The sequence below is a fragment of the Podarcis bocagei genome, assembly GCF_964188305.1.
Source record: "Podarcis bocagei genome assembly, chromosome: W".
NCBI classification, from domain to species: domain Eukaryota; kingdom Metazoa; phylum Chordata; class Lepidosauria; order Squamata; family Lacertidae; genus Podarcis; species Podarcis bocagei.
The window spans coordinates 74,705,437-74,720,128 of NC_138131.1; positions in this window are offsets into that span (position 1 = coordinate 74,705,437).

The window sequence follows — 14,692 nt, forward strand, 5'->3', positions numbered from 1 at the left end:
GACGTACTTGCAGAACAGAGGAGAGCACTAGACATTCTGAATCTTTCGTTTGGACAAAAACCACCACCATCAGAAGAAGAGCAACAACTTGGAGCTGTTGGAGGAGCTCCAGAAAAATAACAAGATGGCTCTGCAACTCCTTAGCTGGAATTGTAATGGGCTCAATGGGCCTTTGAAGAGAAGACAAGTATTTCATATTTTGAACAGAGAACAATTGGATTTGATATGCCTACAAGAAACTCACATAACTAGAGCCCACAGGAGATTACTTACAAATAAAAGATTAGGACAAGAATTTATTTCATCAGACAAAGTTAAGAAAAGAGGAGTTGTAATATATGTGAAAGAGAAATGGGCCCCGAAAATGATATTTAAAGATGACCAAGGGAGATATCTGGCAGTGGAAATACAAGTGCAAGGAGAAAAATTTTTAGTGGTTGGAATCTACGCACCAAATGAAGGTAAATCTGACTTTTTTAAGAGACTTCATCAAACTCTGATGGAATATTTGGATTACAATATGATAATCATGGGAGACATGAATGGTGTGGTCTCCACTAACATGGACAAGGCACAAAGACTAACAGTGAGTAAGGAAGGGAGACTTCCTAAGACTTTTTTTGAAATGACAGAAAACATGGACTTGATAGATATATGGAGAACAAGGAACCCTCTGGAGAGAGAGGGAACCTTTTTCTCTCAAGCGATGACGACCTGGACCAGAATTGACCAAATCTGGATTACTAGTGGCATGGCTCCAAAGATTAAGAAGGTGGAAATCTGCCCAAAAACTTGCTCCGACCATAACGCCGTGAGGATGGAGATGAAACTTACTACAGCTGGTCAATTTAGATGGAGAATGAATGACACCCTCTTTCGAGACAAGGAGATCCACATGAAGGCCCAAAAAACATTAAAAGACTATTTTGAAATAAATTTGGGGGCCGACGTGGAGAAAAGAGTGATCTGGGACGCAAGCAAAGCGGTGATGAGAGGCTTCTTGATTCAACAAAATTCAATAAAGAAGAAAAAACAAAATGAGAAAAAAGAAAAGATTTTGGAAAAGATAAAGGAAGGAGAGAAAAAATTAAGAATGAAACCAAAGTCCCAGGAGATTTTAAGAGAGATTAAGTTATACCAAACACAATATATGGAATTGATGAACCAAGAGATTGAATGGAAGATAAAGCAAATGAAACAAAAGACATTTGAATCAGCAAATAAATGTGGGAAACTTCTGGCATGGCAATTGAAGAAAAGGCAGAAATTAAATACAGTTACAAGCCTAGAGGTGGATGGAAAGAATATTTCAAGACCCAATGAAATCAGAAATTGCTTTTTGAGCTATTTTAAAAAGCTTTATACTCAAGGCCCGCAAAATGAAGAAGATATAGATAAATTCCTTGATAAATATGGATTACAAAAAATCTCTCAGCAAAGTAAGATGGATCTGAACCAGAGAATATCAGAACAAGAGATAGAGGCCGCCATTCAGAATATGCAACTGGGCAAATCTCCAGGACCAGATGGACTGACTTCTAGATACTACAAATCATTGAAGGAATGGTTGATTCAACCACTAAAAGAAGTTTGCAACGAGATTTTTGAGGGAAAAAGGGCTCCGGAGTCGTGGAAAGAAGCATATATTTCACTCATACCAAAGTCAGAGACTGAAAAAACCCAACTTAAGAACTACCGCCCAATATCACTACTCAATGTGGATTACAAAATTTTTGCAGACATTTTAGCAAAAAGATTTAAAAGAGTTTTGATGGAGAAGATTCATAAGGACCAAGCAGGCTTTCTCCCTAAAAGACACCTGGCAGACAATGTAAGGAATGTAATAGACATTTTGGAAAAGCTAGAGGTGAATATAAACACCAAAGCAGTATTGATTTTTGTGGACGCAGAGAAAGCCTTTGACAATATCTCTTGGAGTTTTATGATAAAGAATCTTCATGGGATGGGGGTAGGCCAAGGTTTTGAGAATGGTATGGCTGCAATATATTCTGAACAAAAAGCCAAATTGATTGTGAACAATGTAGTGACTGAGGAACTTAAGATAGAAAAAGGAACACGACAGGGGTGCCCAATTTCCCCATTACTCTTTATTTCAGTTTTGGAGGTGTTGCTGAATATGATAAGGAATGACCAGCAGATTAAAGGTGTGCAGGTCGGAGCTAAACATTATAAGTTAAGAGCATTTGCAGATGACCTAGTATTGACTTTGCAAGAGCCAGACACTAGTACGAAAAAGGTCTTAGAAATAATACAACAGTTTGGCCAGGTAGCTGGATTTAAATTGAATAAGCAAAAAACCAAAGTTTTAGCGAAAAATCTAACAGATATGGAAAAGGAGAAATTTCAAGAAGAGACAGGGTTGACAGTGGTTAAGAAGGTGAAATACCTAGGGGTTTACTTGACATCTAAAAACGCGAATTTGTACAAGGATAATTATGAAAAATGTTGGTCAGAAATTAAAAAAGATTTAGAAATATGGTCAAATTTGAAATTGTCAATGTTAGGCCGAATTGCAGTGATTAAAATGAATGTATTGCCTAGAATGCTATTTTTGTTTCAGACCTTGCAGATTCTTGACAAGATGGAATGTTTTAAGAGGTGGCAGAAAGACATATCGAAATTTGTCTGGCAGGGCAAAAAGCCCAGAATTAAATTTAAAATATTGACAGATGCTAAAGAAAGAGGGGGTTTTGCCCTGCCGGACTTGAAATTGTACTATGAGGCAGCAGCATTTTGCTGGCTGAAAGAATGGATGCTCCTCGAAAATACAGATATCTTAGATCTGGAAGGTTTCAATAATGCTTTTGGTTGGCATGCATATCTATGGTATGACAAAGTTAACAGTGCCTTTAAAAACCACATTGTTAGGAAAGCATTGTTCAATGTTTGGATAAGATACAAAGATCTGTTGGAAAACAAAACCCCTAGATGGGTGTCACCAGTGGAGGCCAAGGCAGTGAAGAAACTCAATATGGAGGTCGGATGGCCGAAGTATTGGGAAATTTTGGAACAGGATGGAGATAAATTCAAATTGCAAAGTTATGAGAAATTGAAACATAAGGTACAAAATTGGTTTCAATACCATCAAATAATGGAATTTTTCAAACAGGACAGGAAAATTGGCTTCCAGATGGAAAAATCAAAACTAGAAACTGAATTGCTAGAACCCAGTACTAAGAACTTATCTAGAATGTACAACTTGTTGCTGAAATGGAATACACAGGATGAAACAGTCAAATCAGCTATGATTAAGTGGGCACAGGATGCTGGTCATAACATCATGTCAGCTGACTGGGAATGGTTATGGAACACCGGTATCAAATTTACGGCATGTAATGCCTTAAAGGAAAACATTATGAAAATGGTATACAGGTGGTACATGACCCCAGTCAAGCTGGCAAAAATTTATCATTTGCCCGATAATAAATGTTGGAAATGTAAAGAGACTGAAGGGACCTTCTACCACCTTTGGTGGACATGCCCGAAGATTAAGGCTTTCTGGGAAATGATCTATAATGAAATGAAAAAGGTACTTAAATGTACTTTTCCTAAAAAACCAGAGGCCTTTCTCCTGGGCATTGTCGGCCAATTGGTGCCAAAGAAGGACCGAACTTTCTTTATGTATGCTACAACAGCAGCAAGAATACTCATCGCAAAGTATTGGAAGACACAAGATCTACCCACTCTGGAAGAATGGCAGATGAAAGTGATGGACTATATGACATTGGCTGAGATGACAGGCAGAATCCGTGACCAACGAAAAGAGACGGTGGAAGAAGAATGGAGAAAATTTAAAAGTTATCTCAAGGACTATTATAAACTTAATGAATGTTAAAGTGTTGTGGTTTTTAGAAACAAAGGGATACAGTGATATAAGATCAGAATACAGAGAGGACTAAGATGACAGAGGTTGGAAAGTAACAATTGGGAGTTGCTACAAAATTTTGGACATTGGGATGCAGAAAGGGGAGGTATGGGGAAGTCCCAGAAAAGAGGTTTATGAAAATATGTTATGAAATTATACGTGTATGTTTGTCCTTTTAAGTGTTTGTTTGTTCTATAAAAATTCTGTAAAACCAATAAAAATTTTATTAAAAAAAAAGAAAAAAGAAAAGTACGTCTGGAGTTTGCTACATGTACAATCAGGGTCTATTTGATTGGTCATGCAAGAAGCAAACAACAATTAGCTTAAGTACTTGTGAAGCTGAATTGAATGCACTGTCTTATTCACTTAAGGATTGTGAATGGTTGTTACAATTGTGCAAAGACATGAAAATTCCTGTCAAATGTCCAATCCAGGTTTACCAGGACAACAAAGCATGTTTGGCTTTGCTGAATTCGGAAGGTTGTAAGCAAAGCACGAAGCACTTGCAATTGAAGGTGCAACATGCTAGGGAACATATTCAGAAGGGACTCGTAACGGTGTCCTATATGCCAGGTAATGAAATTCCTGCTGATGTATTGTCCAAGATTGTGTCAAGGGATCAACACTGTACCTATGTACAGAAGTTGGGTTTGTACTGATATTGTACGAACACGCTGCCCAGTGATGTTCACAGAAAGGGGGAGGATGTTGGTTTCTGCTTCCTTCACTGTGCAGCGAAGTGCTTGTCAATGTTTACATTCCACAGTCAGAGTACTGTTGGGTTTTCCCACGGGAATGGGAAGCTGGATGTGACGTACACTGGTTTCCTGTTTTTCACTGTTCTCTCGGTGTTCTTCATTCCGAGGAGAAGGACGGTTGCTTCTCTGCTCCCGCAGAGGCAAGATGCATGTTTGTAATTTCTCAACTTTGAACTGAAAATAAAGCAACATTAAGCATGTGGCACGTACTGCTCATCATTCCGTTGTGCACAGGACTCTGCAATTACAACAAGAGCCTTCTATAAAGATCTGGTCTACCTGCTGAAGAGGAACAACATACCTTTTAGGTGGGAGTTTCCACAAGGACTGTCCTTCAACTACAAGGGAAAGAAGGTGAAAATAAAATCAGTTCAAGACAAAGAGAAGTTTTTGGAGAGAAACCATGAGGATTTGCAGAAGGGAACGGTAGACCCAATCTCAGAGGTAAAAGGAGCAAAAGATATCCTGAATTTAACGTTCGGACTTAAACCACCGTCAGAGGAAGAACAGCAACTTGGAGCGGTTGGAGGAGTAAATGATAAATAACAAGATGGCCCTGCAATTCCTTAGTTGGAATTGTAATGGGCTGAACATTCCCACGAAAAGACGCCAAGTTTTTCATATTTTGAAAAGAGAACAATTGGATTTGATCTGTTTACAAGAAACTCATGTGACCAGGGTACACAGGAAACTACTTATAAATAAAAGACTAGGACAGGAATTCATCTCATCGGATAAAGTTAAGAAAAGAGGAGTGGTGATTTATGCAAAGGAGAAATTGGTTCCAAAAATGATGTTTAAAGATGAACAAGGAAGATACCTGGCAATTGAAATACAAATACAAGGAGAAAAACTGTTAATAGTTGGAATCTATGCACCAAATGAAGGGAAGGCGGAATTTTTTAAGAAGCTGCATGAAACTCTGATGGACTATTTGGATTATAATGTAGTAATGATGGGAGACATGAATGGTGTGGTTTCTACAAATATGGACAAGGCACAAAGACAGACAATTTCTAAGGAAGGGAGACTTCCAAAGACTTTCTTTGAAATGACTGAAAATATGGACTTGATAGATATTTGGAGAACAAGAAACCCCCTAGAGAGAGAGGGAACTTTTTTCTCTGAAGCAAAAATGACATGGACAAGAATTGACCAAATTTGGGTTACTAGTGGGATGGCTCCAAAGATAAAAAAAAGTAGAAATCTGCCCAAAGACTTGCTCTGACCATAACGCGGTAAAGATGGAGATGAAACCAACAACGGCTGGCTCTTTCAGATGGAGAATGAATGACACCCTTTTTAGAGATGAGGAAGTCTATAAGAAGGCCCAAAAAACTTTGAAAGACTACTTTGAGATAAATCTGAATACAGAGGTGGAAAAAAGAACAATTTGGGATGCACGTAAAGCCGTGATGCGAGGTTTCCTAATACAACAGAACTCTATAAAGAGGAAAAAACAAAATGAGAAGAAAGAGAAGATAATGGAAAAAATGAAAGAAGGAGAAAAGAAATTAAGATCCAATCCAAAGTCTCATGAGATCCTGAGAGAAATCAAGTTTTATCAGACGCAGTATATGGAACTGATGAACTAAGAGATAGAATGGAAAATTAAGCAAATGAGACAAAGGACATTTGAATCGGCAGACAAATGTGGGAAACTTCTAGCATGGCAATTGAAGAAGAGACAAAAACTGAATACGGTTACAAATTTAGTGGTGGATGGAAAGAATATTTATAAGCCAAACGAGATTAGTAATTGTTTTCAGAGTTATTTCAGGAAGTTATATGCACAAGGGCCAGTAAAGGAGGAGGAAATAGAAGAATTTTTGAAAAAACATGGATTACAAAAAATCTCAGAACAAAGTAAAAAGACTCTAAATGAGAAAATAACAGGACAAGAAATTGAGGGTGCCATTCAGAACATGCAACTGGGACAATCTCCAGGTCCAGATGGTTTGACTGCTAGATATTATAAAGCATTGAAGGAATGGCTGGTACAACCACTGAAGGAAGTTTGTAATGAAATCTTGGAGGGGAAAAAGGCACCCGAATCATGGAAAGAAGCTTTTATATCACTTATACCGAAAACTGAGACTGAAAAGAACCAGGTTAAAAACTACTGCCCGATATCTTTACTCAATGTGGATTATAAAATTTTTGCAGACATTTTGGCAAAAAGACTGAAGAGAGTGTTGGTGGGAGAGATTCATAAGGACCAGGCTGGCTTTCTTCCAGGCAGACATTTGTCTGACAATGTCAGAAACATAATAGACATTATGGAACTGTTAGAAGTGAACATTAATACGAAAGCTGTGTTAATTTTTGTGGCCGCGGAGAAAGCCTTTGATAACATTTCCTGGAGTTTTATGAAGAAGAATCTTCGAGGAATGGGGGTAGGCCAAGGTTTTGAGAACGGTATAGGTGCAATATACTCTGAACAAAAAGCAAAGTTAATCGTGAACAATGTGGTTACGGAAGAAATATCTATAGAAAAAGGAACACGACAGGGATGCCCTATATGTTACCATAAAGCACCAATGCTGCAGCAAGCAAAGGCTCCAGCAGCTCAGTCAGCTGCTTGTGGCTGGAAAGCCAGACAGGATGTTTGTGACTGTTGCCATGGGAACAAAGGGGCAGTCCATTCTGTACTGAGCACCGGATGTTAGCTCAGTGTGTGTGTCATATGACCCGTACTGGAAGTACATGGGTGGAGTTTCTTCTTGCTGTTGTCGAGTGCAGACATGTTTCTCTGTACTGATATGAGAGACAGAAATAAAGGATGTAAATAGTTTTCTGTCTGCTTCTTTCCCCTCCCTGGGGGACACAAAAGGGGAGAGAGGAAGAACGGTGTGTTCCTCTCACACATCTGAGAAGAATCGCCGAGACCTCGCCTGCTTATCAGCAGAGTGGAGACGCGGGGAGGTCGACAGGAATATCTGCCGGTGCCTACGCTGTGGCACATTCCTCTGACCCAGGCAGAATTCCAACACTATATCCCCATTGCTTTTCATTTCGGTCCTGGAGGTTTTGTTAAATATGATTAGAGGGGACCAGCTAGTCAAAGGAGTTCAGGTCGGAGCGAGACAATATAAACTGAGAGCATTTGCAGATGACCTAGTATTGACTTTGCAACAGCCAGACACCAGTACAAAAAGAGTTTTAGAATTAATGGATCTATTTGGTCAGGTAGCAGGATTTAAATTGAACAAACAGAAAACTAAGGTTTTAGGAAAAAATTTAACAGATATTGAAAAAGAGAAGTTTCAGAGTGAAACAGGTTTAGTGGTAGCAAAGAAAGTGAAATACCTGGGAATAAATTTAACATCCAAGAATGTGAACTTATTTAAAGACAATTAGGATAAATGCTGGACAGAAGTAAAGAAAGATCTAGAAATATGGTCAAGATTGCGACTTTCCTTGTTAGGCCGAATTGCTGTCATCAAGATGAATGTATTGCCAAGAATGTTATTTTTGTTTCAGACATTGCAGATTGTAGACAAGATGGATTGTTTCAAGAAGTGGCAGAAAGATATATCTAAGTTTGTCTGGCAGGGCAAAAAGCCCAGAATAAAATTTAAGATACTAACTGATGCAAAAGATAGAGGGGGGTTTGCCCTGCCGGACTTAAAACTGTATTATGAATCGGCAGCTTTTTGCTGGCTGAAAGATTGGCTACTTCTTGAGAACACGGATATTTTAGATTTGGAAGGGTTTGACAACAGATTTGGTTGGCATGCATATATATGGTATGACAAGGTAAAAATGCATAAAGGTTTTAAAAACCATATTGTTAGGAAAGCATTGTATAATGTGTGGATGCGTTATAAAGATCTATTGGAAAGTAAAACTCCCAGGTGGTTGTCACCAATGGAAGCCAAGGAAGTGAAAAAAATTAATATGGAGCCTAATAGGTCAAAGTACTGTGATATTTTAGAGCAAGATGGTGAAAAAGTCAAGTTACAGAGCTATGAGAAACTTAAACTTAAAGTACGAGACTGGTTTCACTATCTTCAGATAAACGAAGTATTTAAGCAGGACAGGAAAATAGGCTTCCAGATGGAGAGGTCAAAACTAGAAACAGAACTGCTAGAACCCAATACTAAGAATTTGTCGAGAATGTACAACTTGCTGTTGAAATGGAATACACAGGATGAAACGGTGAAATCAGCTATGATTAAATGGGCACAAGACATTGGTCATGAAATTATGTTTGCTGACTGGGAACAGTTAAGGACCACCGGTACTAAATTTACGGCATGTAATGCCTTAAGAGAAAACATTATGAAAATGATGTACAGGTGGTACATGACCCCAGTCAAGCTTGCAAAATTTTATCATTTGCCCAATAATAAATGCTGGAAATGTAATGAGACTGAAGGTACCTTTTACCAACTCTGGTGGACCTGCCCGAGGATAAAAGCTTTCTGGGAAATGATCTATAATGAAATTAAGAAGGTCCTTAAATGGACTTTCCCTAAAAAACCTGAGGCTTTTCTCCTGGGCATCGTCGGCCAATTGGTGAGAAGGAAGGATAGGACGTTTTTTATGTATGCTACCACAGCAGCAAGGATTCTTTTAGCAAAGTATTGGAAGACACAAGAACTACCCACGCTGGAAGAATGGCAGACGAAGGTGATTGACTACATGGGACTGGCGGAGATGACCGGCAGAATCCGTGACCAGGGGAAAGAGACAGCGGAAGAAGACTGGAAGAAATTTAAAATATATCTTAGAACTTGTTGTAAAATTCAGGAGTGTTAAAATGTCAAGGAGTTGGGAAATAGAGAACTGCAGCTGTAATTAATAAGTTAAAGAAGAATCTAAAAGAAATTGAATTGAATAATTAGTTAATTGAGGAGTTGCTGAAGAAATATAAAATAAGGATGCAGAAAAGGGGAGGTATGGGGACGTCCGAGAAGTAAGGTGTATGAAAGGACGGTTATGAAATTATATATGTTTATATGTGTGTATGTCTATGTATTGTATATTGTTTGTCTTTATTTTGTGTTTGGAAAACTAATAAAAATTTATTTAAAAAAAGAAAAGAAAATAACTAACCGTGAGTACTGGAACGCTAAATACCTGGATTTAATATAAGAATAGGCGAAATAAAATGAACTTGGACTCTAAAATTTACTCTAATTTGGTACTGAAATGGAAAAGGCTAATCAGGAAGTCACCGTTCCGTTTTCTTGTAGTTATAACAAAGCAAAGAAAACGTAAATCCATCTGTCAAAGGATGTCACATAGAGGAGGGAGAAAGGTTGTTTTCTGCTGCTCCAGAGAAGCGGACACGGAGCAATGGATCCAAACTACAAGAAAGAAGATTCCACCTAAACATTAGGAAGAACTTCCTGACAGTAAGAGCTGTTCGACAGTGGAATTTGCTGCCAAGGGGTGTGGTGGAGTCTCCTTCTTTGGAGGTCTTTAAGCAGAGGCTTGACAACCATATGTCAGGAGTGCTCTGATGGTGTTTCCTGCTTGGCAGGGGGTTGGACTCGATGGCCCTTGTGGTCTCTTCCAACTCTATGATTCTATGATTCTATGATTCTAAACTAGAGCCTTAAAAATCACTTTTAAAGGATCGTCTTTCATCATTCAAAATTGCGGAACCCCCCTTCGGAAGCAGGAGAAGAAGGGGGACTTTTATTGAGTTGTTTAAACCTGCGGAAATAAAGTTAAAGTAAAGTAATTTTCCACTGTCCTGACCCTGGAGCGGGGTGTCAGATTTGACGATTGAAGCTCATTGACCAGAAATAAATGCTTTGACAGATATTTAAAAAGAGGGAAATACTGTGATTCCATTGTTTCCTTTCGTCTTTTAAAGGAACAATTATGGACAAAATATCTTAAAGAAGAAACTCTGTTGCTATTGTTTTCAAGGAAAAGAACAATCAGAAGTTTTTCCCCCTAGAGGGGAACTATGAAATTGTAACTAAATCCTGGGTACTTTCGGCTGTTACTGATTACAACTGTGGGAAAGAATTTTGTGACCTTGCAGGACAATGCCTTCAGAAGCACTGTTGGGTGCTTTCTGTAAAATAAACGCCCTATTGGATCAGTTAAGTCAGAAGATGGTCTTTATGACTAATGCTGCCAGAACCTTTGATCAGGTAGTGGAAAAGTATATGGAGCCCATTCAGGAACTAAAACAGGAGCGTGCCTTGACAGAACAACAGAAAGAAGAGGATTTTGCTGAATCTGGGACGCCAGGGATGGAGGGACTTTTGGCCCAGCAGGAAAATGAGCCTTTGGATCTGATAAATGAACTTGGAAAAAACCAGGCTTGGAAAGATAAAGTTTGGATTGAACTGGAAATGGGGGGTTGGACTGACCCCCCTTTGACGGGAAGCTTGGACTTTCCGAGTCTGGTAATGGGCCGTCAGAGGTTTGGAGCTGTTGGGACTTTTAATTTTGGAGGGAATTTGAAATATGTTCTTAAAAAATAAAGTGAGAGATTGGCTTCATTATTATCAGATAATGGAGACATATAATTTGGATAAGAAAATTGGTTTCCAGGTGGAAAAGTCAAAATTAGAAACAGAACTGTTAGAACCCAAAGCTAAGAATTTGTTAAGAATGTATAACCTGCTGTTGAAATGGAATACTCAGGATGAAACAGTCAAATCTGCTATGATTAAATGGGCACAGGATGTTGGACATAATATTATGTTTGCTGACTGGGAACAGTTATGGACCACAGGTATAAAGTTTACGGCATGTAATGCCTTAAGAGAGAATATTATGAAAATGATATACAGGTGGTACATGACCCCAGTCAAGCTTGCAAAAATTTATCACTTGCCCGATAACAAATGTTGGAAATGTAAAGAAGCTGAAGGTACATTGTTTCACCAATGGTGGACGTGCCCAAAGATTAAGGCTTTCTGGGAAATGATATATAATGAACTGAAAAAGGTATTTAAATACACTTTCCTGAAGAAACCAGAGGCCTTTCTCTTGGGCATTGTTGGCCAATTGGTGCAAAAGAAGGATAGAACTTTTTTCATGTATGCTACAGCAGCAGCAAGAATACTCATCGCAAAGTATTGGAAAACACAAGATCTACCCACCTTGGAGGAATGGCAGATGAAAGTGATTGACTACATGGAATTGGCAGAAATGACTGGCAGAATTCGAGACCAGGGGGAAGAGACGGTGAGAGAAGATTGGAAGAAATTCAAAGACTATTTACAGAAATATTGCAAAATTAATGAATGCTAGAATGATGTCGGATTGAGGTTAAGTGGCTTCTAGCTGTAATGGTATAAAGGAATATGAAAAATAAATGGATTATTAACAGGTAAAAATTTAATGCTACAATATATCTAGATTAAAGATCAGGATAAAATAAGGAGGGAAAGGAATTGCTGAACTAATCAATTGAACTGGAATACAAAAAAGGGAGGTATGAGGAGGTCTGGGAAATAAGTAAATGAAAGATAAGTGACAAAAAGTTGGAATTGTTTTTAACTGCTTTTCATTTTGTATGAAGAAGAGCTGCGAAAGGGACATGGAAGAGATTTGAAGGCCTGGGATATAAGAGCACCAGGTTAATGTGACAGATTAATGGGACAAAAAAAGACTGACAATCCCGGGACCGGGGGGAGGGGACGCTGGAAGAAGATTGGATTGCTTTTATTTTATTGTACTTCCGGGGTGGCGCGATCGGAAAATGGCTGACTCCCTCTAAAACGGAGGGAATTTGCTTCGCGGAAAATCGGGTTTTTACCGCTACGGCGCAGTGGGAACCCTTAAAACCCACAGGCGGGTGAAGCCTGTGGCCGTGGGACTCGGCGGGCACCTCTTTGCGCCCCCCCCAATCCGCTAAGGAGCTCGGTTTTGGGCTCCGGAGCAGAGCAGGGAAGTGGCGCTGTGCTGTGAGTCGTCTGCTTCTTCCGTGGAGTGAAGCCGCAAAGCCGTTGCCGGAGAGCGCTGCCTTCTTCCTTCAAATTTGGCACCAAGATCAACGACCCGTGAGTAGGTTATTTGGCAAGTAAAGGAACTGTCTTTAAAGATTTGGCACTGAACGCGGAGAGGTATAAAAAGGAAGTCTGCCTCCCGTTTTTTTGTAAAGAAGTTAAGCAATGAGTTCGTAAGCAGAAATCTTAAAGGACGTCTTGAAGGAGTATAATCCGAACATCTAACAGTGCTAGCCCCTCTTCTGAGGCAGGGGAGGAGGGGGGAAGGACTTGAATCAGTATTTCCCTGCTAAAAGAGAGAACCAGAGCAACTAAATTCACTGCTCAAACCCCTGAGACTAATCTTTGCGATCAGCTAAAAGCCGTACCAGGAAGTGTGCTGTCGCTGAAAGTATCTTTCCTTTGCAACAGTTAACTCTGCGTTTGAGGACACGATCAAGATACAATATTACTGACTGGTCTCTCCTGGTCTTAAAGTATCAAGCAATAAATAATCTGGGACTGTCGTCTTTTGGAGATTGGGGGACGGAAGGTAAAATAAGTTACTTGAAAAAATAGGGGGGGGGACCACCATTGACTATTACTGATACTATGTCCCCCTAGAGGAACTGCGAAATTGCTGCAACTGTGGCTGGATTAAGGGAATTTTCCACTGCAAAACAATCCTTGTTCTCTTTGCCTCTGAGCGTGTGACTGACCTTGACAGGTTTTGACTTTGTTGGAGTACGTGACCGAATTTGGTTCTTATCTGGATGGTTATGGCTGATGGGAAAGACAAACTAGAGCCTCAAAAAGCAACCAGATCTGGGAAAGTACTACGCACAGACGTTGGGCTTCAAAGGAGAGCTTCAATATCTAGCCCTTCTGGCTTGCCAATTACAACCTCACTGGCACAACCTAAGTCTAAAGGTATGGCTGCTGATGAAGTGGCTCAGGCTCTCAGCAAAATAAATGAGACTTTGGACAAAATAAGTAAACAACTAGCTGAGACATCGAATAAAATAGATCAAAACACTTCAAATATTAACCAAAATACTACAAGTATTAATACTTTGGCTCAGAAAGTGAACGTTAACACCGAGACCATTCAGAGATTAGTACAGGAATCAAGTTCAATACGAAAGACAGCGGACGAGGCGAAAGAAATTGCGAAATATACAGCCACTGTTGTAGAGGAGAAGATCCCACCAATACATAAAGAACTACAAGAACATAAATCAACCCTCTCTTTGATTGAGTTGAGGGAGAAACAGGCAAATTTAAGGATCAGGGCAGTCCCTGAACTGGAGAAAAATAACTTGATTGACTTTCTTACAAAGGAAATTAGAGACTTTTGGAACCCAGATCTGGAGAAGGAGAGTTTCAAGATAGTGAGAGCTTTTAGACTTGGAAAAGGAGGGAGAAAAGACAGAGTGAGAGACTGTCTGATCACCCTTCGAACAAAAGAGGAGAGAGACAGAATCTTGAGCCTACACTTCCAAAGGACCTTGGTAATACATCAATCAAGAGTGGAGATATTTAAAGATATTCCGAAACATCTTTTGGACCTCAGATCCAACTACAAGGACTTGGTTGCACAATTGAGAGGCAACGGAATCTTTTTTAGGTGGGAATTTCCTGAAGGTTTGTCTTTTAGCTATAAAGGCAAAAAGATAAAGATAAGATCAGAGGACGACAAAATTAAATTTTGGAGAGACCACGGAGAAGACCTGCAGAAGAAAGCCAAAGGAGAGTTAAGAACTCTTGTAAGTGAAACTCTAAACATTCCAGATCTCTCTCCTGAACTGAGAGAGCGCTTAAAGAAGGTGATACCACCGACAGAACAGGAACAAGCACTGGGTGCTGTTGGAGGAGAAGCATAGTACCTACATCATGGCTCTGCAACTTTTAACTTGGAACTGCCACGGTTTGAACTCCCCTCAGAAAAGGAGATCTGTGTTTCATCTATTAAAAAAGGAGCAATTGGACCTGATTTGCTTACAAGAAACTCATATAACAAGATTACACAGGAAATTATTGGTGAACAAAAGACTTGGTCAGGAGTTTATTTCATCGGACAAGGTAAAAAAAAAGAGGAGTTGTGATTTATGTAAAAGAAAGATTGCAACCAAAGTTTTTATTTA